Below are 6,000 nucleotides of genomic sequence, written 5' to 3'. Positions count from 1 at the left end.
GGACGCAGAAAGGCTGAGCAGATGATTTGTTGGAGTTTGAAGAAAGTGTCCATCGACTCTTAAAATCATTAGATTTTTAAAACTCCACAGAAGATCTTGGAATATGTTGTGTATGACAGCAACAATAATCTGGCGAGCACGACAGGTATTATATTGTGGGCTGCAGGTGCCCTTGCGCTCATCGTCGTCGGTCACCCCATGGTGGCAGCAATGTCTATGAGCGCGTCCTCACCTGGCGAGCCCGCAGGAAGCTACTGCCACAGCAGGTGGCACTCCTGTCACGGTCTAGGGAGTATGAGTATGCGTATAAGTATATATGTACGTGTCTCCATATATCTATGAGTATGACTTGCTGTAAGCTCTTGACTTAAACTTAGCAGAGGTGTTAGGCCCTGCTTGGATCTAATGAGCTAATAGTTAGCGGTCAGTAATAATTACCTCATTGAATCCAAACAAGCCAGGTCTAGATTAGCTAATTGGAAGCTGAAAACGACCCAACTAACAACTATATTACTAGGACCAAACTAGCTAATAGCAAGTAATATTAGCTGTGACATCAGAGTATTAGCAGTTAACGGATCCAAACTGGACCCTAAACCTGCGCCAGATAGAGAAAGCATAAGAATGGATTAACTCATTTAATTCTACCTTTCTCTCCCCGGTACTTTCTCCCTAATTTTGTTCTTTCGATCTTTTCGTCTCTCGAGGAATGGTATTCAAAGTTTCAAGTCATGTATTTTGCAAATTGGTCTATAAAATTTGAATCAGGGTGACAAAAGCGTAAGAAAAAACAAAGAATGTTGACTATGATCCTATAAATCTTCTAGAAAATAATATTGAAGTTGAGGAAGCTCTTGCTGACAACATAAATACTCAGATGGTCAATAATTAATAGTGATGAAATAAGAAATAGTGATGACTTGAATCCTTCTATGGACGCTAGAGAGCATATGATTGAAGATTTCATTTCCAAAAACACCGAAAGAATGATGCTATTCAAGTAAAGATTATGCAACATAGGTACCATTCTTGATATATCTTATTGCAATGTAATACATTATATTATTTTGTACATCTTACAGTCCTATTTTCTATGCTAGTAGGCCTCATTTCTTAGTCTCATACAAGGCCTCAGATTTCCAAGGGACCACTGTGGATCCCATCGGGAAACATACTGAGGGACTAGACATCGCCACAAAACCTATTGTAGAATGCTAGGCTGACCTATGATGGCCCTGTGATCATCGACTCTGATGCGCTAGCATGTATGATAGACACCTACCTCGGGACGGACCCCGAGTTGAAATAAAGCCGACACATGTTCCACGTGCTAGCCAACACCTTTGCTTAGCTATCAGGGGGTGGACCCATGCCGATAGAAGCAGAATTCTAGGACCCGTGTGTCAAACTACCCTCGGGTATGAAGGATGCTGCCACGCTCTTTGAACAAGAGCTGGCCAGACGTGTTTACTACTCATTGGCACCTATCTTCTCTAGGTTCATAGGGATGATAGAGCAAGAGCCAGAGTCTGTCTATGATATCCTTCCATTGACCTAGGTGACACCGACTTCAAGTCCAGTTCTGAGAGGAATGCAACAAGTTGCACCTCTCAAGAAAATAGGGCACTAGCAGGAGGCGACAAGGACGACTTGTACCCAATCCTGCGCATCCTAGGGAGAAGATGGTGTATGAGCAACAGCGCCTAGAGCGAGCCAAAGCTCATGAATCCAAACTTGCCAAGGAATGTCGTGACGGCGGATGCCCTAACCCACAGTACCTTTGCGAGTGCGTAGGAATGGCCTCACTACGTGTACAATTAGATCCATCACAGCGAAGGTGAGATGCCTGTCTTCCCGTGAGCCAGCTAGAATGTCATTGTAGCAACCAGGATTAAGCGAACGGCTCCTGAACTCTCGAGCAACAAGGGAAATACCATTCACAAGGACCTACGAGATGTGCTGGAAGCTGCGGTGATATAGCAAGCTCAAAGCTCTACGGGGAGGCAACATCCCGAGGCCAACTTCATACCTATCTCCTTTACGAGCGGCGCCCCCAATGGACACCACAGATAGACTAGATTACGTCCTGATGAAATCGGAGTAGTGCTTGGGCGAGAGACTTCTGCCTTGCCTATCAAACAGGTGGAGTGGACAATGACCTCTTCATTTTCCAACATACCTTCCCCTATACCTCACAGGGAACACCTGATCCATGCTCGAGCACCATAATGCGAACAACATCCACATGTGGGTGGACTTGAAACACATCTTCATAGGCAACTTCAAGCACATATGTGTGCCCCCAAAAATTCCTAGGATTTCAAGGCCTACAAACAAGAACCAAGATGTGATTGAGAGAGCTCATCTCTGGCACAATTATGAGGCCCTTGTCAATGAGCTGGGATGCAACAAGCCATGGATGATGCGGGAACTGCTTGATCTCACGACAAGCCATGCCTCCAGCCAGAAGGCTGTCTAGGCAAACTTTGGCAAGGATAAGGGCAAGGCTCACGCTGAGCCCATACATGAGATCAAGGACTGTGCTCAGTGAGGAAATGGCAATAAGGACAGTTGGAGGCGTCACGACAGTGAGTTTCCTACAGTGGTCGACAGAGTCCACTAGCAAAAGACTAGCAGGCCTCTGTCAGTTTTTTTAAAAAAATAATAATGTCGCCATCCCGCGACCACGGTTTCCCTATCAAGCACACCCTTGAGGATTGCAATCTTGCAGAATGCTACATAAAGGGCAAATACAAGACAATCGGTGCAGAAAAACTAGCTAGAAGCAAAAGAGATTAGGAAAAGAGAGATGCTTTCCTTGACCCGAGAGGGTGCCTAAAGATATTCAATGGACCAATGGCCAGCGAATCTAGACGCCAGCAAAAGCTCACAGCTTGAGCTGGGCGAGGCTGTCTTGGCCTACTTGAAATGGTCAGAAGCCTTCAACAAGACAGATCTCCCCAACCATATTCCTCATCTTGGGTGGTTCACTCTCATCGTTGATCCAATCATCGTCAAGTCGCGCCTATCTTGTGTCCTCATGGATGGAGGGCTTGGTGTCAATCTCCTTTACGTTGAGACAAACGATGCCATGTGCCTGTCACGAGTGGCAATACGGCCATCCGATGCCTTGTTCCATGGGGTCATACTTGGGCTCCAGTCTATCCCCCTTGGGAAGGTCGACCTACCCATGACTTTCATAGGTCGAGAAAACTTTTGCAAGGAGACGCTCACCTTCAAAAATAGCAAATTTCCTAGACACTATCCACACCATATTGGGTCGGCCACGCAATACCAAGTTCATGGCCATCCCTAACTACACTTACCTCAAGCTCAAAATACCAGCCCCCAAGGGATCATCACTGTGGGTGGTGACCTTTGTCTTGTGCATCTGTGCGAATGGTAAAATTCCAACATTGTGACGCCGCGTGTTAGATTCCTGAGCATTCAAAAACCCGTGGGGAGCACCAAAGCGGACGCTGCAGGCCAAGCCGACTATGTGACTTCTCTACACAGTAGAGAAGCACACAGAGGCCATGCTGAATGATGCCACACGTGTGTGGGCGGCGCAATTGACAAGCTGTTAAGAGCTTGTGACACAGTGCGCCTTTCAATTCGCCACGCCGTATGCTCAGGGACGTGATCTAGTATTTTTATCCATTACCACAAAACCTATCATTATTCTATAATTTAGTTTTTTAGTAAACTGGACGAACAAAACCTTTACTCGATATATACCACATATATAAACGCATACAAAAAAACGATGTTCTGAAATAATGCATAATTTCACCAGCATAACATGAAGCTCTAGAAATTAAAGCCGTTAACTGAATTGTTGATGTCCCAAAACATTGGCAACCAGCAAACCAAGCAACTATAAAAGTTATTAGTTACATAAACCCCATAACTTATCTCAAAGTACTAGTATCATAGACATAAGTACAACACGGCATTTATATTTTCCTATTGATAGCAACATAGAAGTAAAAGAAGCTCCACATGCTTAAAGCGGACATGTGCTATTTGCAACATTCTTTAAAATTCTTTCAGCTCCTGATGCCTCTTCAGAATTGCAACATTATTTCTAATTCTTCATAGCTCCTATTGGCACTGGGAATGTGTATTCCACACTTTTGTGGACATTGATCAGTCATCCCTAGAAAATCATGTAAGTATATTTAGAATGTCTTCAAGTGATCGAATTAGCATAAAATATCATATAGTGATGACAATAAGATATCATCAATTAAATTACCTTAATTTGAACAGTTTCAAGGGACAGAGAAAGGCTGAGAAGATGATTTGTTGGAGTTTCATGAAAGTGTCCATCGACTCTTAAAATCCTTAGATTTTTAAAACTCCACAGAAGATCTTGGAATATGTTCATTACTGCTGCCTGAAAATCATAATATCTTTTAGTTAACATCATCTCGATGTCATGTTATAGTGACCTAATAATGATATTCAATCTTTTGAACAAGAACTTGTGTGACATATGAAGATCAGAATTATGGTCCTGTTTTTTGTAATTCTGTGTAGACATATATCAGCGATGATAGATGATGCCCGAATATGTACGTGCACAACTGTTATATGGAGGCACCAATGGATAACGAACAACTAGGCAGAGTCAAAACATGAGTTACACATTATAGATATATGTAATTTCCTTTTTGTACATTAAAGATAAGAATTTTATTATGTCGCTTACATTCAATTGTGCCAGCTCTAGGAGATGACAGAGGACACAACAAAGTCAATTTGTTGATTTTACATTTGCATAGACTTCCATTATGAATTAGCCTATTTTTTTCTAATAATAGAATTATAGCCAGATAATTAACACTAAGTAGTAATAAATTATGTGGAAAAAAACCTCTCACAACACTCTATGTTCATATGGATGTCCTAATAAACTACACATGAATGCTGTGGACACCTATGAGAAGCAAATAATTTGGAGAATTAACAGAAGACTGAAAGTATATTATTAGCACATACTACATGCATTTCAGTAATTAAATGTATTGCTGGAACACGTTAAGACCGTGTCTCATCGTGACTACACATAGAAATTTACATCTTCCCAACATGTTTGATGATGTTTCTAGCACAAATTGGGGATATCTGGTCTCCAGTATATATACTATCTAAAGTAGTTATTACTATGCTTTCTGCATTTCTGTAATCGACATATGAGGATGGGCTAACAATGGGCTCTGTAAACAGAGAGGGGCAAGCTGGGCTAAAGATGGCTTTAGGTTCTCAATATCTTTTCGACAAATAAACTAGTTTTTCTTGGAGACGCATGACATTGTGTCTCCAAAATTAAACATGATATGTTAACAGTGTAAAAAATAGTTCCTACAAAAATCCAAGCAAAATAAAATTAAAATTTCAAACCATCTATATACGCCCTGCTGGTGAATCTCTGACAACACAAATCCAAAGATAACCCACACACATATGTTATTATATTTCAGATTATTGTTTGTTTGCATCATAAGTTATATGTTATTATACTTTGCCTTCTTGGTTTAGACAATCGGTGTTGAACAACAGTGATTTGCACCTGGCAAATTAATGAAACACCTACGAACACCATCCTGTAACTGAGTTTTGAATATATCTTTTCCTCTGACATTTTATGATTTTACAGCATATAGATTGATATGAAACTTGTTCCAAGGCATTTTATGAATTTATGCTTTTAAAAATTTATGCTGGGATTTTGGGGTACTAGGTTTGAGAAAAAAATAAGTTAGGATACTTTCGATGGAAAAATATGTTTGTGAAAAAATATTTAAACGCTGGACATGTCTAAATGGTCAAACCAGTGAAAAGATGTGGTTTTAACGGTGCCTAGATAGATGTAAACCTCAAAACAGGCGTCTAACGTCCGATTAGTTGATAAACATGAAAGTGTGGGTGGTAGATGAACTCTTTAGGTGACCGTGAAATTGGACTACCATGTGACGAGAGGAAATTTTAGTGCTA

Source organism: Sorghum bicolor, chromosome 2 (genome assembly GCF_000003195.3).
Source record: "Sorghum bicolor cultivar BTx623 chromosome 2, Sorghum_bicolor_NCBIv3, whole genome shotgun sequence".
NCBI lineage: Eukaryota > Viridiplantae > Streptophyta > Magnoliopsida > Poales > Poaceae > Sorghum > Sorghum bicolor.
The sequence above is the reverse complement of the archived record's forward strand: the minus strand, read 5'-3'. Positions refer to the sequence as shown.